Source organism: Castor canadensis, chromosome X, assembly GCF_047511655.1.
Source record: "Castor canadensis chromosome X, mCasCan1.hap1v2, whole genome shotgun sequence".
NCBI lineage: Eukaryota > Metazoa > Chordata > Mammalia > Rodentia > Castoridae > Castor > Castor canadensis.
Genome location: NC_133405.1, coordinates 17,067,897 through 17,093,450, shown reverse-complemented (window position 1 = coordinate 17,093,450; position 25,554 = coordinate 17,067,897). Strand labels below are relative to the sequence as shown.

General features: G+C 37.7%; 1 long non-coding RNA gene across 31 annotated transcripts in view; it reads left to right on the top strand.

The window, feature by feature from the left end:
* LOC141419779 (uncharacterized) overlaps nucleotides 1-25,554 on the top strand; it is an 83,345-nt gene that overhangs the window by 35,326 nt on the left and 22,465 nt on the right. For 24 of the 31 annotated variants that reach the window (XR_012444499.1, XR_012444497.1, XR_012444495.1 and 21 more), the window contains 5 exons: nucleotides 3,527-3,644; nucleotides 7,341-7,449; nucleotides 8,153-8,285; nucleotides 9,340-9,459; nucleotides 9,677-9,735. This is a non-coding gene — a long non-coding RNA (uncharacterized lncRNA). Of the gene's footprint in view, nucleotides 1-3,460; nucleotides 3,645-7,340; nucleotides 7,450-8,152; nucleotides 8,286-9,339; nucleotides 9,460-9,676; nucleotides 9,736-25,554 lie in introns of all 31 variants that reach the window. The other 7 variants (XR_012444500.1, XR_012444484.1, XR_012444498.1 and 4 more) reach the window with 5 other exon arrangements.

The following is a 25,554-nucleotide window of genomic DNA, read 5'->3' as shown; positions in this document are numbered from 1 at the left end:
GGGATTGGTCATCAGGCTTCCACGTCCTTTTTTTTTTTATTTTTTTTTCATTTTTCTTTTATTATTCATATGTGCATACAAGGCTTGGTTTATTTCTCCCCCCTGCCCCCACCCCCTCCCTTACCACCCACTCCACCCCCTCCCGCTCCCCCCCTCAATACCCAGCAGAAACTATTTTGCCCTTATCTCTAATTTTGTTGAAGAGAGAGTATAAGCAATAATAGGAAGGAACAAGGGTTTTTGCTGGTTGAGATAAGGATAGCTATACAGGGCATTGACTCACATTGATTTCCTGTGCGTGGGTGTTACCTTCTAGGTTAATTCTTTTTAATCTAACCTTTTCTCTAGTTCCTGGTCCCCTTTTCCTATTGGCCTCAGTTGCTTTAAGGTATCTGCTTTAGTTTCTCTGCATTAAGGGCAACAAATGCTAGCTAGTTTTTTAGGTGTCTTACCTATCCTCACCCCTCCCTTGTGTGCTCTCGCTTTTATCATGTGCTCATAGTCCAATCCCCTTGTTGTGTTTGCCCTTGATCTAATGTCCACATATGAGGGAGAACATACGATTTTTGGTCTTTTGAGCCAGGCTAACCTCACTCAGAATGATGTTCTCCAATTCCATCCATTTACCAGCGAATGATAACATTTCGTTCTTCTTCATGGCTGCATAAAATTCCATTGTGTATAGATACCACATTTTCTTAATCCATTTGTCAGTGCTGGGGCATCTTGGCTGTTTCCATAACTTGGCTATTGTGAATAGTGCCGCAATAAACATGGATGTGCAGGTGCCTCTGGAGTAACAGTCTTTTGGGTATATCCCCAAGAGTGGTATTGCTGGATCAAATGGTAGATCGATGTCCAGCTTTTTAAGTAGCCTCCAAATTTTTTTCCAGAGTGGTTGTACTAGTCTACATTCCCACCAACAGCTTCCACGTCCTTAAATGACTGTCAATTTGGGTCTACCTGACATTTCTTCATGACCAGACTCAGACCAGGTATTCTTGGCAAGAATATCACAGAAGTGATTCCTCACAACAGGGGCATATAATGTCAATCTGTCCTGTCACTGGGAATGTTAACCACAGTCAAGGGGTCATCAGGTTTTAACTGAAATCCATTGTTGAGTTAAAATTTATTTTTATTAAAATCTGTTATTTGGGTTGGCTTCTTTTTGGGAGGGTGTACTGGGGTTTGAGCTCAGGGCTTTGTGCTTGCTAGGCAGGTGCTCTACCACTTGAGCCATATCTCCAGCTCTTTTTGCTCTGGCTACTTTGGAGATAGGGTCTTGCTTTTTGTCCAGGTGGGCCTGAATGGCGATCCTATTTATGTTTCCTGCCATAGTTGTATTGACAGGTGCACACCACCATGCCCAGCTATTAGTTGAGATGGGATCTCATGAATGTTTTGCCTGGGCTGGCCTGGAACTGTGATCCTCCTGATCTCAGCTTCCCAAGTAATTAAGATTACAGGCATGAGCCACCAGTGCCCAGGTTGGGTTTTTATTTTTTAAGAAACAATGTATGTTGATTGTCTTCCTACCCCTCAACTTTCAGAAAAAGTATCTAAATATTTTAAATAAGTCATTTCAAACATAGTTTGGTCAGTCTTTGCTAGTGTTTTTCTTTTGCTCAAAGAATGTCATTGATTATTGCTTAAGGTCATCATCTACAGGGGGTATCTTAAAAGAAGGCCTTTGAAGAGTGGAGTTTGATCACATATCAGCAGAAATAGCTCAACTCATAATTGTGTACTAAAAAGTACAGTATGAATTTTTTTCCCACAAACTGTACCTACCTTCCAGAATATCTAACATAGAGAAACTGCAGCCAGCTGCTGGGGGCTCATGCCTGTAATTCTAGCCTCCCAGGAGGCAGAGATCAGGAGGATGGCGGTTCGAAGCCAGCCTGGGAAAATAGTTGGCTAGACCCTATCTCAAAAACACCCAACACGAAGCAGGTCTGGTGTAGTGTCTCAAGTGGTAGAGTACCTGCCTAGCAAGCATAAGGCCCCATACCCCAGTACCACAAAAAGAAAAAAAACCTGCAAAATCTTTAAGGATTTGATAAGAAATGATGGTTTAAGGTGAAAAATTTCTTTAATCAAACAAAATATTCTGATAATAAACCTATTTGCAGGGGGCAGAGTTGGTGTGTTGCAGTGAAGCAAGTTGACTTTTATGCTAATGTAAATAATAATATTGATAATAGTTCTATATTTGCATATGGTGAAGACTTCAAACCATATAGCAAAAGTTTAAGCAATTTACTCCCTTTCTTTACTCTAATTCTTACTCTGTCCTTCTAAAAGTATAGCCATTTCTTTTTTTTTTTTCTTTTTTCTTTTATTACTCATATGTGCATACAAGGCTTGGTTCATTTCTCCCCCCTGCCCCCACCCCCTCCCTTACCACCCACTCCCCCCCCACCTCAATACCCAGCAGAAACTATTTTGCCCTTATTTCTAATTTTGTTGTAGAGAGAGTATAAGCAATAATAGGAAGGAACAAGGGTTTTTGCTGGTTGAGATAAGGATAGCTATACAGGGCATTGACTCACATTGATTTCCTGTGCGTGGGTGTTGCCTTCTAGGTTAATTCTTTTTGATCTCACCTTTTCTCTAGTACTTGTTCCCCTTTTCCTATTGGCCTCAGTTGCTTTAAGGTATCTGCTTTAGTTTCTCTGCGTTAAGGGCAACAAATGCTAGCTAGTTTTTTAGGTGTCTTACCTATCCTCACCCCTCCCTTGTGTGCTCTCGCTTTTAGCATGTGCTCATAGTCCAATCCCCTTGTTGTGTTTGCCCTTGATCTAATGTCCACATATGAGGGAGAACATACGATTTTTGGTCTTTTGGGCCAGGCTAACCTCACTCAGAATGATGTTCTCCAATTCCATCCATTTACCAGCGAATGATAACATTTCGTTCTTCTTCATGGCTGCATAAAATTCCAGTGTGTATAGATACCACATTTTCTTAATCCATTTGTCAGTGCTGGGGCATCTTGGCTGTTTCCATAACTTGGCTATTGTAAATAGTGCCGCAATAAACATGGATGTGCAGGTGCCTCTGGAGTAACAGTCTTTTGGGTATATCCCCAAGAGTGGTATTGCTGGATCAAATGGTAGATCGATGTCCAGCTTTTTAAGTAGCCTCCAAATTTTTTTCCAGAGTGGTTGTACTAGTCTACATTCCCACCAACAGTGTAAGAAGGTTCCTTTTTCCCCGCATCCTCGCCAACACCTGTAGCCATTTCTTATCTATCCTCCCAAAAAATGCTTGCATCTACAATATAGGTACGTCATTTTTGGGGAGAAAATGGAATTTTTCTTTTTTTTTCACTTAATGCTATTTCATACACCACTTCTAGATGTGCTTCATTCTTGTTAATGGTTGCATAATGCCTGCCGGTGTGGGTCACCATAGTGTGTTTATTCACCTCATGTACATGTTTGGTTGTTTCTAGGTATTTAAGTTTACAAACAAAGTGACAGTGACTGTCATTATGTAAATCCTTGTGTACTTTTTCAAGGATGATAAGAAGTTACAATGAAAATGGAAATGCATCAGGATAAAAGGGAATGAAATATGCGGTGGATGTTGGGTTACATAAAAGTTTAGCAAAAAGATGCTGCTTTTGCTGGATAGTGGTAAGCTAAAATTATTTTCTTCCTAGTCCCTTTTTAAAATGAGGTAAGATAGTACTAAATAAAAATAGCAGGGTAGATTTCATGATTCCTTGAAGTCAGAAGAAATGAAATGGAGAAAGCTTGTGTGTAATAGTTTTTCAGTCTGCTTCAGGGTAATAACCAGCAAAAGGTCAGGTTAAGGCGGATGCTGGTGGCTCATGTCCATAACCCTAGTTACTGTGGAGGCAGAGATCAGGAGGATCATTGTCAGAAGCCAGCCCCCGCAAATGGTTCTCAAGGTCCTATCTCAAAAGCACCCAATACGGAAAAGGGCTGGTAGAGTGGTTCAAGTGGTAGGGTGCCTGCTTAGCAAGTGAGAAGCCTTGAGTTCAAAGGCCATATCACCAAAAAAACCAGTCAGGTTAGGTTTGGTCACATGATTTTATATTTTTTGTTTTAGGAAAACGAAAATGTCAGTGGGCTTCTAGATGGGATTATATTTTAGAGTATCCCATGGTTTAGGTAAGCACTCATCACATAAAGAATAAGTAGCTTCAGGGTGGCAAATATAAGTATATTTTTTATGTTTATTCATTAAGGGATTTTTTTGTAGCAATTCTTTTATCAACATATTGCTCAAAACAGTTGGTTTCATTATGTCATTTTCATGCACGTATATAATTGACTTTAGTCATATTCACCCCCACTACACTCCTTTGTACCCTCCCCCGCTAATCTTCTTCCTTTTCTCAAATAGTCCTCTTCTACTTTCATGTTGTTTTGTATGTATCTAGTTTTTAAATTAACGTATTTTGTTACCATAGGTGATCTTGTGTGACAATTTTTTCTTCTTTACGGCTATTTTCCCCTCTCTTTCACCTCCTCCACCTCCCTACATAGTCAGTGAAATGAAATGAAAGGCAATGTGTTTTACATACTCTAATGTTTATGTGGCAGGTCACAGCTGCTGTGTCTGCGTGCAAAGAACATTGGGGTGGGGAGTGAGCAGGATATGACTGGAAGTGGGCACTAGGCAGGAGATAGAAAACCAACAGAATGGAAGCTTCTGTCTGTGGGTGTTGATGGTCTGAGCAAAAATAAGAGTAAGGACAAGCAGTAACCAACTGGGGTAGAAGCAGGAGGGTCACGAAAACCTGGGAAGAGGGGTAGAGAAAGTGAGAGGATTAGTTATGGCAAACCAAGGCAGGTCATATGGGGGTCATATGAAGGACTGTTCATTTTAGAGTGGGTCCCTTTAGTCCTGCTTGTGATGCTGGGCACCACAGTGGGCTTGAGTGGTTAATGAGGCAGACGAGGCTTGGGCTTGCACGAAGCTTATATTCTAGTGAATTAAAAGAGAAAGGCCCTCATTGTTTAGGTGTCTGTTCGTTGTTCAGTGGGCTTTTGCCTTGGTATTTTACCTGTAAATGTATTGTGTTTATGTCAGTCTAACTCCCTCCACTACTCTCCCTCACTCTTTCCCCCTATCTTGTGATGTGCTTTCCTTACAAGTATGAATATGGAACATTGAAACCCATAAGTCACCATAAGAAGAGGACTAGGGTAGAAAGGAGAATATTGGAGGGGGTGAACCATTTGGGGTATAATACATGAATTTATGAAATATCATAACAAAATCCCCTGTATAACTATCAAAAACTAACAAAAATATCTTTGTTTTAAAATGAAGGACAGGAAAGTAAAACAGGTCCTGTCTGGGGGTGAGTACCAGTGGGAGGGTTAGGGCATAGGAAAGGGTGCAGGAAGGTGAATATGGTAGAAATATTATGTACTCATGTATGAAAATGGAAAAATGAGATCTGTTGAAACTATTCTAAGAGAGGGGACGAGGGGATAAAGAAGAACGATGGATAGGGTGAATCTAACTAAGTTATATTGTAAGCACTTAAGTAAATGTCACATTGTACCCCCTGTACAACTATAATATGCTAATAATAAGCAAATCAAAAAAAGAGGAAAAAGTCTTGATTCTTCAGGAACCTTCGAAAGGATCAAACTTGAGAATTAGAAGTCTGACTGTGGAAGGAGTTGTTTCAACATGGAATTGAGGGGTGGTCCAGCTGAGACCACAATGACTGGGGCTATGAGATAGCTGAGAGTATGAGTAGGATGTTAACTTAGTGACTTGGGATGCCAAGCCGAGAAGCTGGTCAAGCAGAAAGTGTATACTCAGTGCTTTGTTCCTTGCTATTCTTATATCCTGTAATAAGGCAATTTGGGGTGAAAGAAGGCCATAAAAGTAAAAATGAAAGTAAGGAAAGGTGTGATACTGGGAATATGGTCTTTCCAGGTGATGGTTCTTCTTGTAGTCTCATCATTAGCCAGGTGCGGTGGGGCACACCTGTAATCAGAGCACTTGGGAGGCTAAGTCAGGAATATTTTGAGTTTGAGGCAAGCCGGGGCCACATAACAAGATCCTACGAGAGAGAGAGATGAGAGAGAGAGAGAGAGAGAGAGAGAAAGAGAATGAATACCTTCCTTTTCTCTCCTACTATTATTCTTTCTTCCTCTTCCTCCTCCTCCTGTTTCTCCCTTTCTACCTAATGGTAACCGGTAATTTTTATAGAGAAGTTTTCTGTTTGGGAAGTAGCACAAATCACACATTCCCATGTATTTCCTCAGACAAAATAATTTGTTTTTATTATTATATTATTTTTACTTATTTTTGACAGTACTGGGGTTTGAACTTCGGGCCTTGTACTTGGTACACCTGAGCCGTATCTCTGGTCCTTTTACATAATTTAATTTAATTTTCTATTAATCTTTAGGGATGGAACTCATAATCCTTCTACCTCAGTCTCCCGAGTGCTGGGATTACAAGCACAAACAGCTGTGCCTGGCTTATATATTTTAATTGACACATAGATATTGTACATATTTATGGGGTTTAGTGTAGCGTTTCAATGCATGTGTATAATGTGTAGTGATCAGATCAGTGTATCATATTGGGTGTCATCTCAGACATTTATCATTTCTTGGTGTTGGGAACATTCAAAATCCTCTCTACTAGCTATTTTGAAATATACAGTTAATTGTTGTCAGCCATGCTTATCCTACAGTGCTATAGAGTATCAGCTGTTATTACTCTGGGCAGCTCACTAAAACAGTGCCAGCCTTTTCATTAAGATCTGGTGAAAGTTTTATAGAAGGCACTAATATTGACTTGGGCATTCTTTTTTGTGGTATTGGGATTTGAATTCAGGGGTTTGCACATGCAAGGCGGGCACTCTACTAGTTAAGCCACACCTTCAGCCCTGATTTGTGGATGTTTTTAAATTTTAATTTTAAAAACAGTAAGTGTTGATAGGTAATGAGTTCTTGGGATCTTTGCCCTAAAGCTCACAGAATGGTAAAGGTAAAAGATTTAGTCCATTGGTTAAGAAGTTAGTCAGCCATTAGTTTATCCTGTGATCCCAGTTTCATTCTCTAGCACCAAATTTGTGATACAGACCATATTCACTTCTTTCTCTTTAGGAATAAACTCTGAAAAATTCTAAAGTAACTTTAAGAATATTGCTGTTTCTTTTCCTTTATTTGTAGTACACTTTTTTTGATATAGCTTTAAGTTCATTTAATTTTGATGCATTCAGTCTTTTGTTTGAAACAGGGTCTTGCTCTGCAGTCTAGGCTGTTCTTGAACAGCCAAGACTAATGAATTTGAAATTTAATGTCTTTTTTCTTTCTTAAATTTTCTAGTATTGTGAATTCCTTTGTCATTGTTCTTTTCTTATCTGGTCTGGTGGCTGTGATCTTGTTAAAGAGTGTCCACAGAGATATTATGAGATATAATCAGATGAACCCTTCCGTAAGTAAAAATCCACATATTTGATTCAACAAATACTTGAGTGTTTACTCTGCCCAATCTCAATGCTATATTTCTACTTAGAGTATAGCATTTTGAATATAACATACTTTCTTTTTTTAAAATAACACATTTTCAATGCCTAGTATTTTTTAATACCAAATCAGAGAATATAGAATTGTATAGACGTTCTAAAAGCACAGATAAGTTCATTACAGAATTGTTTGCTATCAACTTTGGTCATATTTTGTGTTTCTGAACTTTCAAAGTATATGATAAAATTTTTCATTGATTTGAAGTATGAGATAAATATACCAGACATTGTAAAATACTATCATTTAGGTTATACTGTTTATTATGTTTTGACTCTTGTAATCGTTTATGTATTGGTGAATTTTACATTTCTTTAAAATTGATTGAGTTCTTTCTGTAGGTTAAATCAGTTTGCTTTCTTCATGAAAAGCCAGTAAATTGTGTGCTTTATGTAATTAACACACTCCCTCCAATGCAAAACTTAGAGTAAGGGAGTGACTCATTTATGTGGAAGATCACATAGGTCCCAGAGGCCTGGTAAGTCCTTAATGAGACATTGGTTTCTCATTAGTCTGTCAGGAGAGGAAAATTCCATTTCATGTAACTTTCAAAGCACTTATAACCTTTCTCTTATAGTAACTTATATGTTCATGAAAGAATTTCTCATGTGCAGGAAAATGTCCAGGAGGAGTTTGATTGGAAGGCACTTTGTGGAGATATATTCAGGCCCCCAAGAAGTGCGATGGTTCTGTTAGTCTTCCTGGGTCAAGGAACACAAATTTTGCTGATGACATTTTTTACTTTATGTGAGTGGTTCAAATATACCTTGAATGTTTGTAGTTTCTTGTGTTAAACTTTGATTCATGTGTATGAAAGGATTTTGCACTTTATACCCTAACGTTTAAGGATGTTTTTGTTTTATAGCACTTACATGTCAGCCTTTGTTATTGAGGATGTGAGTTTGAGTGTGTTCCTATATCAAGAACCTTCCATACCTTCTTCAGCTCTATTTAAGCAGTCTGTTTCAAACTCTGACGTATTTATTGCTTTGCAAACTAGATGCACTTTTGAAAGTCAGTACATAAGTAGAATCTTATTTTAAGTAGGCTAAGGAAGTTTGTGGGACAAAGAGTAGACTTTTGAAGTGCTATGGCAAGCTTAAGTACTGGTCTTTTAAGTGTATGGATGGAATGGCATCTTTAGTCTCACAATGGCTGATGGACCCTGGCTGTCTCCATTTATAAACTAAAAATGGAGCTTGTCAGTTTTTGATAGCCAGAGTAGTGATTTTCTTAAACAAAGCTCCTGTAAAAAAAAAAAAAAAGAAAAGTCTTATTAGGTGTTTCAGATGTCAATGATAATTTCAAAATTCAACTTTTAAAGCTGTTTTCCCCTGAAACCAAATCTCACTTTGATTTATAGTTTTTAATTCTTCACTTTAAATACAGAGAAACAGAAGGAAATTTTTGTGGAAAAAAATGACTGGCTATTTTTGGAGCAACTACTGAAGTAGGGAGAGAGGAGACAGCTTGATGAATTTTGACTTACTGAAATTAAAGACTAATTCAACTTTAAAATGTACTTCCATTTACCTTGAATTGAAAAATCAAACTTTTTCAATTGAGAAAAAATTGTCAAAGAAGCAGCTATGTGAATAGCATTTGTTTGTAGCATCAGTTCCCATTAGAAATTTTCCTTGTGTACTAGAAAAAAACAAAAAAAAGAAAAGAAAGAAAATATCTTTGTATGTTGATTCATGTAATAAGTCTTAATGAGGCTGTGCTTAATTTCTTAGAAAGCCTTCTGTACCTTGGAGACTATTCTTGTCACCCGTTTCCTATTTGCTTTTTCTCCCTTTAGTTCTGGCCTGCTTTACTTTTCTTTCTCCTGCCAGTCAAGGGGCTGTAATGGCTTGTGCTGTCCTGTTGTGAGTCCTTCTGGGAGCCCCTGCTGGATATGTGTCTGCTAAAATGTACAAGGGTAAGCATTACTACTGGTGCTATTCCATAAGTTGGTGTGTTCAATGTAGAAATTAAAAGGCTGTAAAGTAAGAAATAAAAAAAAAATAAATGATTTGCATGGGGAATTTTAACCAACATGTCAAAAATGTAATTTTGCCTTGGTTACTCTAAAGTAATTGTAAAATGAACCAAATCAAGTGGTTTGCATGAACTATTCTGTGTTTTTATTTCCTCAGCGTTTAAAGGCGTAAAGTAGAAGACACATTTTTTTGCTGGCAGCACTATTATGTCCTGGGTTAGTATCTCACGCTCTCTTTTCTCTGTGCACTTGTTATTCTTTCTTAGTCTTCATCTCCAAAAAAATCATTGCACACTAGAATGAAGAGCAGGGAGGAGATGAAGGACCATTGTCTTCTGTAGCTGAGGTATTTGCTTACTGTTGTGCTTGCATTCTTCCCAGCTTGTTGTGCATCTTAACCTGTAGTACAAAGAGACAGCAATGGTACCTTGAGATCCCATTTTGATCTTTGTTTTTGAAGCAGAGTTTCTAATGCTCATCTCAGTTATACATCTTGCACTCTGCTTCGTGCCACAGTGGCAAGTCCTGCATGGCATTTTGTTATTCTCCTGTTGCTGCCTTCAGTGATTATTTCTTCCTGTCTCCCCTCATTACTGCAGTGCTATTAGTGACTGCAGTTGCAAGGTACAGTCATAGTCAGTGTGGAGGCGGGACTGCTGCTGTGCCCTGGCTGCGTGAGTAGCTCAGTCAGTCCCTTAATTATATAGATGCAGAATTTTTGGCCAATGCAGGGAGCAACTTGTTTGAGGTCACACATCAAGTCAGTGACAAGGATAGTCTATATATAAATGAGTGCCCCCCCCCACCCGCATCCTAGTCAGTCCATCTTTGCACAACACTTCACTGACAAAGTGCTGAATTGCTCAGGGGTTTACTTCTGAATTCTTTGATATGCTGTTGTCTTAGCTTGGATGGCCATAACAAAATGCCATAAATGGTGTGGGTTAAACAACAGAAATTTATTTTTTGCAGGCTGGGAAGTCTGATCAGGGTGCCACCATGGTTGTGTTTCAGTGAGGGCTCTCTTCCTGGCTTGCAAGTAGCTGACTTCTCCATGTGTGTGTGTGTGTGTGTGTGTGTGTGTGTGTGTGAGAGAGAGAGAGAGAGAGAGAGAGAGAGAGAGAGAGAGAGAGAAAGAGAGAGAGAGAGAGATCTGTCTCGGAAGTCTCCTCTTATGAGGGCACCAATCACCATCCTCACAACCTCATATAAACCTAATTATGTTCCAAAGGGCTCATCTCAATATCACATTGGGGGCTAGGACTTTAATATATGAATTTGAGGGACCACAATTCAGTCCATAGCATGTTTCTTCATAGCAAGGAATAATTCTCCTCTTGATATGTTCTGAAGGACAGTCTTGTTTTATTTCATTTTAATGGAATAGTAATGGATTATATGTTAATTGTTAAGCAGTACTTCAATTCCTGTTTGTAATGAAATTGCCATGATTTTAATGCTCTAGAAGTGGATCACAATGGGGGAAGGGGTCTTATCGTGAAAGTGTCACAGAGCAGATTCAGTGACATGGCCATTATGTATGGTTAGTTGCAAAATGAGAGCATATGCTTTAGCAATGCACTGTGACTAAGCATAATGCCATACACGATTCTGTTTAGTAAGAAGCTGATTTTTTTTTATCTCTATGTGGCTTGTTTCTCCCTAAACTCCAGGGGAAAAAAGATAAGATCATTGAAAGGACTTAACATTGACAAGATTGCACATCAAATCTGTGTACCTCAGATTTTTTTTTTTGGTGGCATTGGGGTTTGAACTCAGGGCCTCATGCTTGCTAGGCAGGCACTCTACCACTTAAGCCACTCTGCCAGCCCTGTACCTTGGAATTTTTGACTGATTTGAAAGAAACATAACACATCCCTTCCCCTTCCCTCCTGCAATAGAGCCATCTGCTTTTTCCATAACTTTTTCTAAGGAACTAGAATAGGTGGTCTTTGTTTTTTTTATTGTTTTATTATTCATATGTGCATACAAGGCTTGGGTCATTTCTCCCCCCGCCCCCACCCCCTCCCTTACCACCCACTCCGCCCCCTCCCTATACCCCCCACCCCCTCAATACCCAGCAGAAACTATTTTGCCCTTATTTCTAATTTTGTTGTAGGGAGAGTATAAGCCATAATAGGAAGGAACAAGTGTTTTTGCTGGTTGAGATTGAGGTAATGTTTTAATGCATTTATGTTAGAAAGAGATATCCTTGATAAATTTTTAGGTATATGTTACTTCCAGTTCAAGATTCAGATGAATCTGGAAGTGAATATATTTGGCAACAAAGTGACACTGTGCAAAAGTCACTATACTAAAATGTAATAGAAGGGTTATCACATGCAAGAACCAGTTAATAACCCATCCCTGATTCCCTACATTGTTTAGTTATTCATTGACCTTCTTTACTGTGAGATTTTTGGATATATTATATTTAAGGCATTGTACTAGGCACTGTGGAAAAGGTAAATATAAAATGCCCCTGAAACTCTCTTCAATTAGTTTATAACCTGGTGGATTGTTGGGGCAGGAGGAGGGCATGATAAGATATGTCAAATAGTAACAATTCTATCTGGCCCTAAATACTAGTAGTTAGAAGAAGAATATGTATACATGGGGAGGGAAAGGTAACTTCCAGTTTGAGGGACCTGGGAAGATTTTGTAAAGGTAATGATACCTAATCTATGATTTAAGGGATACTTAGAACTTGACCTCTTCTGTGCTTGATTCTATTATTCCTTTCCCATTTCTTTAACAGACTTGCTCAGTTACCTCTCCTCTTGCATATTTATTTAATTAATTTTTTTGTATACTGAGGATTGAACTACGGGACTCGCCAGTACTCCACCATTTGAGCCACACCCCCCAGTCCAATCCTTTTGCTTTAGTTTTTTGTTAGATAGGGTCTTTCACATTTTGCCCAGGCTGGCTTCAGACTGCAGTCCTGCCTCTGCCTCTGGAGTAGCTGGGATTAAGGATGTACACCACCATCCCAGCCCGTTCACGGAGGCCTTGCTTTTTTTTTTGATGCTGGGGATAGAACCCAGGGCCTCTACCACCGAACTGAACTATATCCCCAGCCCACTTAAGCTTTGCTTTTTTAGTTTTGCTGGGCATGGTGGTACATGCCTATAATGAAGCTTCTTAGGAGGCTGAGACAGGAAGATCACAGTTCAAGGCCATCCTGGGCAACTTCATGAGACCTTATCTCAAAATAAAAGTAAAAATAAAAATAAAGGACTGGGATTGTAGCTCAGTGGTATAATGTTTGCCTAGCATGTGTAAGGCCTTGGGTTCCATCCCTAGTACTGCTAAAAAAAGTTTATGCATGAAAAAGTGGTTATATATTTTATTTCTGTGATAGTGTTCTAGCTATCACACAATGCAAAAAACCATGCACAGACATGCTTTTAAAATATATATTTATTAAAAAATTATGTCTAGTAAAATTCATTCTTTTTCATTTACTGTGCTTTGAGTTTGACAAGTGCATACAGTCATGAAATCATTACCACAGTCAAGAGATAGAATGGTTCCATCACTCTCAAATATCCCTCACAGGGCTGGTGGAGTGGCTTAAGTGGTGGAGCACCTGCCTAGCAGGTTCAAACCTGCCCTAAGTTCAAACCCCAGTACCACCAAAAAAAAGTCCCTCATGCTTCCCCTTTGTGGTCAGCCCCCTTGGCAGCACCAAACCCTGTCAGCTATTGACTTGTTCTCTACTGGGATAGCCTGGCTTCCTCCAGAATGTTAAATAGTCACATAGTGACTCATTCAGGGCCTTTCAAGTGTGTTTTATTTCATCTATTATTTTCTATATTGCTGAATAGTATTCCATTGTACCAATGTGCCATAGTTTATGTTTCCACTAGATTATAAACATTTAGGTTATTCCCATGAATAAACATTACCATAACTGAGTAAATATTGAATGAATAAACATTGCCATAACTGCTGTAAACATTCATAACATAGGCTTTTAATTTTTTCAATATAAGTTAATTTTAAATTTATTTTTAATTATTAATTATACATAGTTATAGGGCACAGTGTGACATTCCAAAATATGTATACAAAGTGTAATGAGCAGGTGAGGGTAATTGTCATATCTTTCTATCATCCTAGATATTTTTCTTTTTTCTGTATCTGTTAGGAAGACTAAAAATCTTTTCTACTATCTATTGTGAAATGTGAAATTAATCTTGTTACCCTACTATGTTCTAGAAGTTATTTGTTCTATCTGACCTCCCCTCTGTACCATACCCACTAATCTTTCTATCCCTCCCTCCCCACACCCTTCCCAGTCTCTGGTAACCAGTGTCCTTTTCTCTACTTAATAAAACAGGTTTTGATGGGAACATACTGTTTATTTCTACTTGTTAAATATGTAAGAGTAGAATTGCTGGGTCATATGGTAATTATATGTTTATAAGGAACTGCTCAGTTGCTTTTAAAAGTTGTACCATTTAATATTCCTACTGGTCATGTATGAGAGAATTCTAGTTTCTCCACAGCCTTGTCAGCACTTCTTGTTTATTGTTGGTTTTCTTTGTCATTCATTCTAATAGAGAGGCAGCAATATTTCTTTGTGGTTTGATTTATATTTCTGCAATGACTGATAATGTTGATTATCTTTACAAGTCTATATTTGCCATTCATTTCTCTTCTTTGGTGAAGTGTTGATTCAAATCTCTTGCTTATTTTTTTAATTGAGTAGTTTATTTTCTTTTTCTGTCTTTTCCCTTCCTTCCCTTTCCTGTGCAGCCCAGGCTAGGTTAGAACTTGGGATCCTCTAGCCTAAGCCTCCCAATTGCTAGAATTACTGGTATATGCCACCATGCCTAGCTAGTTGTTTTGCTTTGTTTCTAGACATGCTGAGGATAGAACCCAGGGCCATGTGCATGCCAGGCACATACTATACCACTACCCTTAGCAGCTTGTTTTCTTACTGTTGAATTTTAAGAGTTGTTTATATATTCTGATACAAAATCCTTTATACTTGTCCAGCAGTATCTTTTGCAAAATAAAAGATTTTTAACATGGATGAGTCCTATTTATCAATGTTTTTGTTTACAGATGTGCTTTTCATATTTTATGGATTATATTTATTTTTGTGGTGCCTTGTGCACCCTGGGCAAGTACTCTACCACTGAGCTATTTCCCCAGGTTGATGTTGTTGTTGTTGCTGGTGACTGGCTTTGCACTCTCAGGACTAATTGCAATGCTTGTTATTACTAAATTTTTTTCATTATTGCTAAGTTTTTAATAAAACTCTAAAATTATGATTACATGAGTTAGTACATGAGGGAATACAAATAAAGCGTTCTATCTGTATAACCTGGTCATGATTTTTATTCTTTTTCTGTATGGCTACGCAAGTTACTAATATTTTGTCGAGGATTCCTCATCTGTCCTCTAGGTTTCTCCTTTTTCTCTTGAACTTTTTATCTCTTTGTTTTCTTTCTCTACTTTTTAGATTTTGAATTTTTGTGTTAGTTTCTTTCATTAGTGTTACTGGGTTTCCAGCTTCCTTGGGCTCTTTTTTTTTTTCCTGAATGCTCCTTTTTTTTTTAAAGCAGGTTGTCATGGCTGAGTTGTGGCTCAGTGGTAGAGCGCTAGCCTAGCACGAGAGAGGCCCTGGGTTTCATCCTATCTTGTCTGTGTTCCATGAGTGCAGTATCATCTCATACTCCTCTTAGGATATTAGTGATATGCCTTTTTATTTCTCAGTGAACACTATCATTTCTTTCAGTTTGACTTTATTTCCCTTTTTGTTTTGGTCTCTATCTTCCATGCTTTCTTCAAAGGTCTAGCAACAGTTTATATGTATGCATGTGATTTAAAATGTAAGCATGAAATAGTAACTGTATACTATGAGCACATAGAAAAACATGGAGACTTGAAGCTTCACTATGGCTTGATCTGAGTGCACTGTTTATTGGAGACCCCTTATGTCATTATTTTTAGGGTTTGAGCCTCCGTCTCTCAGTCTCCTTGTTGAGAGTTAATGTTTGTCAGCCAGCACTTGGGAGGTGAAGGGGAAGCAGATTGTCCTGACAAGCAACATTCAGTATGAGTATGGCACTTGGATCTCTGTTATGGTCACAGTAGCCATGTTCTTACCCGTGGCTGCCGTCCTCTAACCCAGAGCAGAAACCTTCAGACAGCTGCTTACAGTTTAGAGACATCTACTTCTCAAAAGGCTTTCACAAACTTTTCTTCCTTTAGTCACTCCCCACTCCTGCCTTTACTCACAGACTACCTGTTGCTGCCTTTTCTCAGCCTTTTGTGGATTCTGTGGTATAAATAGTTTTTTTTTCTCTGCTTTCCCCAGTGACTGCATGCTTTCTGGCTTCCTTTTTTTCTTTTTGCTTTTTTTTTCCCCCTGTTACCTGCTCTCCTGTTCTTCCTGTCTGTGTAGATTTTAAAAAGTAATGCTTTTTGTAGTTTTACTGGGGTTTCAAAAGAGAACAAGATTAGAGGTGTGTATATTCTGTTTACCATTTTAACCTGGAATTTTCTAGTTTAATATTCATTTTCTTCCCACCTACAAGAATAAATTGCTGTGTAGAACATTTAGAGATGCAGAAAAGTACAAACATGAAAATAATAATCACCTATAATCCCATCTTTTTGAGAGAAACCCTGCTGACCTTCTGTAAGGTTTCAAGCCTTTTGTAGACATGAATATTGTGATTACACAATGCATACATTTTGCTCCAGCATTACTGATGTGAAAATGTGGTGGTAAATGAATGTTAAGTCTTAACCTTTTCTGCAATCATTGGAAATTTTCTTACTTTTAAAAACCATAAAATATTCCATTATATAATGGTAACAATAATAATGGTGATGAAGCTCACCCTTATATAGAGTTTACTTTGTGTCAGAGATTATTGTGTAAGTGTGGAATATCCTTATATTTTTAATCATATTGAATACATGTAACCAATAGTTGCCAGACCTTTGGGGAAAGCATGGAAGATAGAGAGCAAAACAAAAAGGGAAACAAAGTCAACTTGAAAGAAATGAGAAAAAATATAAACACATCATTAATATCTTAAGAGAAATATTATTCAGGGATTACTCATAAATATCAACTCATTTAACATTTTCATCTACATTATAAGGGAGACGTTATTGCTATTCCATTTTACAGATGAGACAATAAAACACAGAGTAGTACAGTAACTTGCCCAAAGTCACTGAGCTACTAAGTCAAACTTAAGCAGTTTCCTTGAGAGTCTGTCCTGTTTAATCTCTATACCAGACAGTGCCACTATATTTGTGTAATCATTTAATTTGGTATGCATTGTTAGGTAATTTAGGTTGTTTCTATTTTAGGTTAATTAGGAATTATGTTTGACAAATACCTTTTTGTGTCAAGTTTGAGAGCTTGTTTGGAGGTTCTAGCAGGGGAGCGCAGCTACTCGTATACCCTTGACCGAAGAACGGTCCTCCTCTATTGGGGATGGTCGTCCTCTTCGACCGAGCGCGCAGCTTCGGGAGGGACGCACATGGAGCGGTGAGGGAGGAAGGGGACACCCGCCTAGCCAGCCAGATCAGCCGAATCAACCCTGGCGCTCAATGGGGTGACAGAGGTCGCAGCCAGATCGCCCTCACATCCTTTTTGTGTCAAGTTTGAATATTTCAGTTTATTTCCTTAGAACAGATCCTTTTAACTAGTAATTGCTATTCTCCTTGCCCATTCTTTTATGTTCCTGTCCCATTTACATTCCTTTCCCAAGCATCTCTCTTTACCGTTTAAGATCCACTCTCATTAATACTTGCAGTTGGGTATGTCTTCTGAAAAACTTCATTTATTTCCTTATTTTTTTGGTGGCGGAGATGGAACTCAGGGCTTTGTGCATGCTGGACAAGAACTCTACCACTGAATTCCATCCCCATTCCTGAAGAACATTCTTGAAAGTTGACAAATGAACTTCTTTCTTGTCAAATTCATTGTCTCAGTCCTTATTTTTCTTACTCAGTTTGTAATCTTTGGCAGACAATTAACTACACTCAACCTTCAGAAATGCTCTTCTCTCTCACTATTCCTTGCATCAGAGGCTTCTAGTTCTTCTACACGTTGTTTCTTTCTCCTTTATCCTTCTGACCACCAAATGTGTACCTTCTTCTTAGTTGCATCATTGCCTTTCTCCTCTACTTCCTCTTTTCTTTCTTTTTGTCCTCTTCTCTCCTTCTTCTTGCATGTTCTGTCTTTAACTGATAGCATCCATTTATACTTAATGTAATTATTAATCAGGTAGAATTTACATTGGTCATTTTGCTATTTTCTTTCTTTGTATCTTGTATCATTTCTGTTTCTCCATTACTGCCTTCTTTTCTGTTATATAGATATTTTCTAGTGTACCTTTTTCCTTTGTTATTTCTTTTACTATTTTTGAGTCATGCTTTTACTGGTTGCTTTGTGGATCACAATTAATATCTTAACTTATAATTGCTTGGTTCAGATTAATGCCAACTTGATTTCAATATTATACATCAACTTTTCTTCTGTATAGCTCTTTTCCTTCCCCTTTGTGCCATCATTATTATACAAATTACATCATTATACTTTGTATGCTCATCAACACAGATTTATAATTGTTACATTGTATGGTTGTTTTCTAAATTAGATGGGCAGAAAGAATTTCAAACAAATAATACCTACTAATCATAGGAATCTGATCAAGTTCTGTGGCCTCTCTAAACTTAGGTTTCCTAATCTGCAATGTGACAATACTGGTACTATTTACCTCACATGGTTGCTGTGAAGATTGAGAAGAATAATGAATATAAAGCATTTAGAATAGTGCCCAGGACAGAGTTAGTGCTCAGTAAATGGTAACTGTGGTCATTAGCTGCTCTTTACTTCTACCACCATGCCTTTTTTACTCCTGCCATTCTATCCACTTATAATCCCCTCTTTCTCCATGCCAAATTTCTAGTTATTCTTTTAAGTCCAAGCTCAAATACTACCATTTCCATGTCCTCAATTTGCACAATGTCTGCTACCATTATTACAACACATCACAGTCTTCCTTAGGTAACAGTTATTTGTGGTATATCTTATCTATATTCTATAGTTTAAAACTCATGAGGATGGGCCCTATGTCTTACTCGTTTCTGTACCTTTCACAGTGTGTAACTCAGTGCCTTAAACATGAAATAAGTGCTCAGTAAATATTAATTGTGAAACTGAATAACGTAACTAATTGAACAATGAAAGATTTAGTTTCCTAGTTCTGTTAGTAGAACAGTTAGTAGCAGTTGAAAAGCCATGAAATGGTTTATGGGAGAATCATAAGGTATTGGGATCCTTTTTTTTTTTTGGTGGCACTAGGACTTGCTAAGCAGGCACTCTAAACTTAAGCCACTCCTACAGCCCTGTTTTGTGTTGAGTGTTTTTTTTGTTTGTTTGTTTCTGTCTTTTTAAAAACATTTTTATTTTATTCATATGTGCATGCATTATTTGGGTCATTTCTCCCCCCTTCCCCCCGCCCCCTCCCTTTCCCCCCACTCCCTCCCTTACCCCCCCTCCCTTACCCCCCCTTACCCCTCTCTACTGGGCAGAAACTATTCTGCCCTTATCTCTAATTTTGTTGAAGAGAGAGTATAAGCAATAATAGGAAGGACCAAGGGTTTTTGCTAGTTGAGATAAGAATAGCTATACAGGGAGTTGACATGCATTGATTTCCTGTACATGTGTGTTACCTTCGAGATAGGGTCTTGAACACTATTTTCCTGAGCTGACCTTGAACCATGACCCTCCTGATCTCTGCCTCCCAAGTAGCTACAATTGCAGGTGTGAGCTACCAGTACCCGGCTCCTCCTCTTCTTCTTCTTTCTTTTTGTTGTACTGGGATTCTTATCTATCAAAATGTGGTAAGTTTAAAGAGAATTTCAGTGCCTCACAGCATGTAAATGGATTTGGACAATAAGCCTAATGGATATTCATGTTCCCCCAAAAGAATGTGAAGAAAGTTATTAAAAAATATCTTTTTCTCTTTGTAGCCCCAAAAGTGATAGGTAGGGGACTAGAGGTATATCTTAGTAGTACCGTGTTTGCTTAACATAACCTAAGTTCAATCCCCAGCAAGGAAGGGGCAGGATAGTTTGATGGGCATGCACTGAGAGTTTAAATTGGAAGAAGAAAGTTTGAATTCCAGCACTCAGTATCAGGCGAGACTTTGGGTGAGTCCCATGACTTTTTTGATTGTCCATTTCCTTGCCTGTAATGCCTATGTCACAGAATCATTTAGAGAAGTAAATGAACTAATGGATTGTGAGATTGTTTTGTAAGCTATAAACATTTTTGGTCACTCTTTTCTTCTGGGTTCTTACTGTCCTCTTATCATTATTCTGCTACAGCATTTTTTATTTATTTGTTTATGTCTGATTCCCACTAGATTATGCTTTTTCAGAGCAAATATTTTTGTTTTATTTATCATCGAACATCAGGGTTTAACACATAAGTACTCAACAAATATTTGATGAGTGTGAATAAATATTTCAGGTAGAAGATTGGACCCAGATAACTTCGTAAGTTTTCTTCCAGTTTTACTGCTTAAGATTCTATGAAAAAGTCTAGAAATAATTAGAGATTGACACAGAAAGAAATATTTAGAATGTAAAAACATGATGTTGAAGGACAGTTACAGATTTGTTAAACACATATTGACATTCTAGAGCATACTTCCAAAAGGGAAATTGGTGAGACCGGTTAATTGAGTTTATGTATAAGAAGGGAGGTTATGATTTGTCAAGTGAGAAGTAATTTCTCTGGCCAAGGAATGATAAGAGCTGAAATGAATCTCTCAAAAGTAGGAGATTTGGCAGAGGAATATTGTGGCTAAACAAATTCATTAGAGCAGAAAGGTATTAAAAACATTCTGAGGAATGTGATTAAATCATGGATAACCAGTCTCCCTTATTAAGATGCCAGAACCTTATGAGACATCAGGTAGAGGTTTTGTTGTTGTTTGAAAGGACTTGAAGCTCCATCTCCGGCAGAAGCAAAGTTGGAGCCTTTAAAGAGCAGAATAGATAGACCTACTGGAGAACCATGTAATAGATGGAAGAGGTCAAGGGGAAGAAGAGGTAAAGCAGAAATAGTAACATGAAAGAACAAATGACAGAGCGGGTTTAGAAAAGACCAAATGACTTATAATGAGAGAGGGAAAGCAAGCATCCAAAGCAATGTTCCCAAATAAGAAATTGAGAAGAGATGGCAGATATGAAGGTAGCATTTGAATTCTAGTCTTGGAGTGGACCTTGAGATATTTTCTAACTAAAAAGCAAAACCAGAGATTCCCTGCACAGTAGACCTCAAAGTTTAACCTAGATTATCATGGAGTTATCATTAGTACTTTCCTTCTCTCTGGTCACTGACAAAATATCTGAGACAGGAGAAGATGCACTTGATTGCTTGGGACAGTTCTGGCATTGTTGTTTCACTGTGGAGCTTTTTTTATAGCATAGTGGAAATGGAAAAATCTTGCTCTTAAAAATTCAGACCTACCTAAGTTAGAATCCTAGTTGTCTCTTATCAGTTCTCCAACCTTGAGCAAAGTACTGAATATCCTTAGAAGACATTACTAAAGATTTCTGTGTCTTCCTTTAGCTTTTTTTCTCAGCTGTCTGGGCTGCTCATCTAATTTTCCTGCATATATTTTTGCCTATTTTCTGTTTCTTTGCTGTTTTTCTATGTTGCTTTCTAAGACATTTTATCAGCTCTGTCTCCCAACCCTTTTATTGAGGTTTTAATTCCTCTTGTCATACTTTCAATTCCCAAGAGTTCTTTTATTTTCTCAATAGTCCTTAAAATTTCCTCTTCTTGTTTTATGGCTGCAATATCTCCTCTAAGCTCTCTGAGGATGCCAATGATGGATTTTCTTTGTAAAGTTTTCTTGCGAGTTTCAGGGATCTTCCTCAAGAGAATAAACCTCCAGTCTTCTGCTAAGGTCATAGAGGAGATGTTATTGGGCTTTGCTATGTGGGGGCGGGGAGAATTTGTAGGCCTATCAGCTTCTTAGACTAACTTTCAGCCAGTCCTCCTGGTTTGTGCATACTTACTGAGGGACCTGGCCCCTGCACATTCCTGGGCTTTTAGGAGTTCTGTGGTATGCATTCAGTTGCCTCTCAGCTTTCCCTGTTGACAAATTGGGATGCTGGTTTCTTAGTTGTACTGACTCAATTACTATTTGTCTAGCTGCTATCCAGTTCTAAAATTTGTTCCTATTATTCTCTCTCCCATATCACCCAAACTGGGCTGGAGGAGTGGCTCAAGAAGTAGATTGCCTGCCTAGCAAACACGAAGCCCTGAGTTCAAACACCAATACCACCAGAAACCAAACCAAACCAAAACCCTATCACCCAAACTTGTGTATTTATGACCCATTAGAATTCCTTTACTATAATGTGATAAGGATTTTGAGGAGCAAGCAGGGACAAATGTGTGAGTTCAATCTATGTTTAACCAAAACTCCCTTAATTCTTTGTGTCTTTGTATCTATCCCTTTATATTTTAACTATTAGCACATTATACAGATTCTCAGCCACTTTCTACCTGGGCTCTTTTCCTCTGTCACCTCCTCCCACAGACCTATTCTTTGCAATGCTGCAGATTCAGCTTCCTGAAAATTTGCACTGTGTATCACAGGTTGGATTGTGAAAACTCTTCAGGTGATTCTTTTTTTTTTCAATCATGTCAAATTATTTTTACTATTATAAAATTATTATTATTTTAGATTCTTCATATAAGAAAATGTGATATTTGTCTTTTGGATTTTTTTGCTTTATTTAAAAATGTTGTTGCTTTTTTTTTAATTAATTTTTTTATTAGGATGTATTCATTTTATGGTGGGGGGGAATTCATTGTGACATTCCAAATAGGCTTATATTGAACATTGGTTAGATCACCCCCACCGTCTCTCCCCCTTAACCCCTCCCTGCCCCACTTAAAACTGTTGCAAGGGTTTCTTCACTCTATTTCATATAAGTATATGAAGTCCATCAACCACGTTCCTTCATCAGGTAATTTTTTTTTTTTTGCAGTACTGGGGTTTCATCTCAGGGCCTATACCTTGAGCCATTCTACCAGCCCTTTTTTTGTGATTAGTTTTTTCAAGATAGGATCTTGTGAACCATTTGCCTCAGACTGCTTTGGAACACTATTTTCCTTATCTCTGCTTCCCGAGTAGCTAGGATTATAGGCGTAAGCCACCAGTGCCCAGCACTCATCAGGTGATTTTTAAAAAAATGTATACTATATTTATTTTTTCATTAAGATATATTCATTGTACAAGGGGGATTCATAGTGACAATTCTGATTAGGCTTATATCATACATTAGTTATATCGCCCCCACCATCTCCCCCCTTCAACCCCTTCCCTGCCCCACTTAAAGCAATTGCAAGAGGTTTCTTTGTTCTATTTCATATAGATATATGAAGTGAAGTAAACTGGGCTCAGAAAGACAAAGGCCTCATTTTTTCTTTCATATGTGGAAGATAGATCAAATAATAAGCATATACACATAAACAAACTCATATGTAGAACATGTTTGTGACAGTGGAACTCCTCCATGAAACTCGGGAAAGAGGGAAAGGAAAAGAGAATGATAGAGCATCAGTAATATTGTAAAACATAACATCTCTGAAGGTAGAGGATACAAGGATGTGTATGAAAGCTGTTCAAAAATGGGGGGTGGGAGGTAAGAGGTAAGGGGATAGTAATGGAAGGGGATGAATGGACCAAAGTGAAGTATACCCACAGTGGGAATACATTGAGACACCCCTTTGAACATCAACTTAAATATTAATAACAAAAAACAGGACTGTAAAATAGTACATTTAAAAATAGGTACAAGTGGGGGGTACTAGTAGGAGGGGGAGGGTGAATGAAGGAGATGAAGGTGAGGGTATATGGTTTGTGGAATTCATCAGTGATTCTTGATGCTAACAGGATAAAGGCTATATTCCTTAACCTGGCATTCAGAGCCTTCCGCAATTTAGTCTGTCTAATCTACTTTTTTTCGACCTCATATTTTAAGCATTTGAAAACACTTATATCCATATTCACACCCATATCTACCTGTATAGCTGTAGTTAAAGTTGTCTGGAACAAGGACAGACACAACAATTGTGTGACGTAGCCATTAGACTCAGCAGTTGATCTCTTGATTTTTGAATGACTAACTTCAAACTCCCTAAGTGAATATCTCCCTGATTTCAGACATCTTAAAGTCTATTTCTGTCTAGGATTCAAAAAATCTGTTTTTTTATATCTTCTTTTTCTTGATTGTGTTCACTATATAGTGTATATTGAGTTTTTCCATGGTATATTACTCTATTCATTTATTTTCTACTAGATTGTGAAGGTGCAAAGATGAGTAGGATGTGTAAATTTCATCCTATAATAAATTGCTATCATATGGTATCAAGTTTAAGTCTCAGTTCAGTAACAGGTTTATACATTGTGATTTAACATTCTTCTAGGGCTTAACCTTGTAATTCATTATATCCTGTCCACGAAAGAATATTCTGACATTCATATCAAACATGTCTATAACATTTTCCTGGAAGTACATTGTTTTCTAATGGTGCTCCCCTCCCCCTCAGATTTGTCTTTGGTGATTTCTTCATTATGAATCTAATTCTTTGGGTGGAAGGATCATCAGTTGTTGTCTCCTTTAGTACCCTGATAAATATTCTTGTGATGTGGTTTGGAGTATCAATACCACTAATATTTTGTGGGATATACCTTGGAAGCAAGGAAAAGGTAAACTTTTAAGGTACTGCTTTTGACCATTGAGTACTGCCTGGAATATTATCTTACTGTGTGTGTAATATACATGAAATACAAATAGTACTACTTGGTAACTACAGAGAATAACCATTTTGGAATTAAAGTTATGGAAATTAAACAAAAGGCAGTAGCACTTTCAAAGACACTATTGAGGGTATTTCCTACATTACAGATTTCTTTACATTTCCTTTTATCTCTGATGGACAAAATTAAATGAGCATATTATAGGAAGGACAACATCAACCAAGTTGGAAAAGTAATAAGGTTATAAAGGGAGTAGAAAGCCAATATATAGTTTGAGAAATGGTGCTATTCAGTTTCAAGCCTTGAAATTAGCCTATTCCACATATAAGAAAAAAGGATAGTATACCAAAAAGACAAAATGAGGCCACAGTGAAAGAGGAATATATAAAGCTCACCGAAACCTAATTAGGTCTCTAAGGGTCCATTTCCAAATATCACATTAGGGGTTAGGACTTTTATGATTTAATATAAGATTGCAGAGGAGATGTCTGAAAAGACAAAACAGGGAAGTATGGGATCATAGAAAGCAGAAAAAAGAAAACTTTCTTTTTGACAGGACCAGGGCTTGAACTTAGGGCTTCAGGCTTGCAAAGCAGGTGCTCTCAAAGCAGGCACTCTACTGCTTGAGCCACACCTCCAGTCCACTTTGCTCTGGTTGCTTTGGAGATGGGGGGGGGTCTCTTGAATTATTTGCTGTGGCTGGCTTGGAGCTACGATCCTCCTGATCTCAGCTTCCCAAGTAGCTGCGATTGCAGGAGTGAGCCACTGGAGCCTGGCAAAGAGAACTTTTTGAAAACTTCTGACAAATTCTAAGAGATAAATTCTTAGGCAAATTCTAAGAGAGAACCTTTTTTAACTGGGAAAATAGAATTTTTATTATTTTAAAACTCTTCAAATGATTACTGAGAAATTGTAAGAACAAATTGTTGGTTTATAACATAAAGAAAAATGAAACATCAATAAAATAAAGATTGAAGGAAATAAAAGCATTTTGTTGCAAGTATGTTGTTGCAAGTTTTCTATACACACAAGAACATTATTTGAATCAAATTGTCAATAAGTATTAATGTTTAGAAACCCTATTATAAATGTTAAAGTAACTGTAGCAAACAAAACAATATTTTAACTAGTGAGGGAGAATTGAAAAAAAAGATACAGGGAAACAAAACGCATAGTAGGTTGATTCAGTATTGGATTTTTT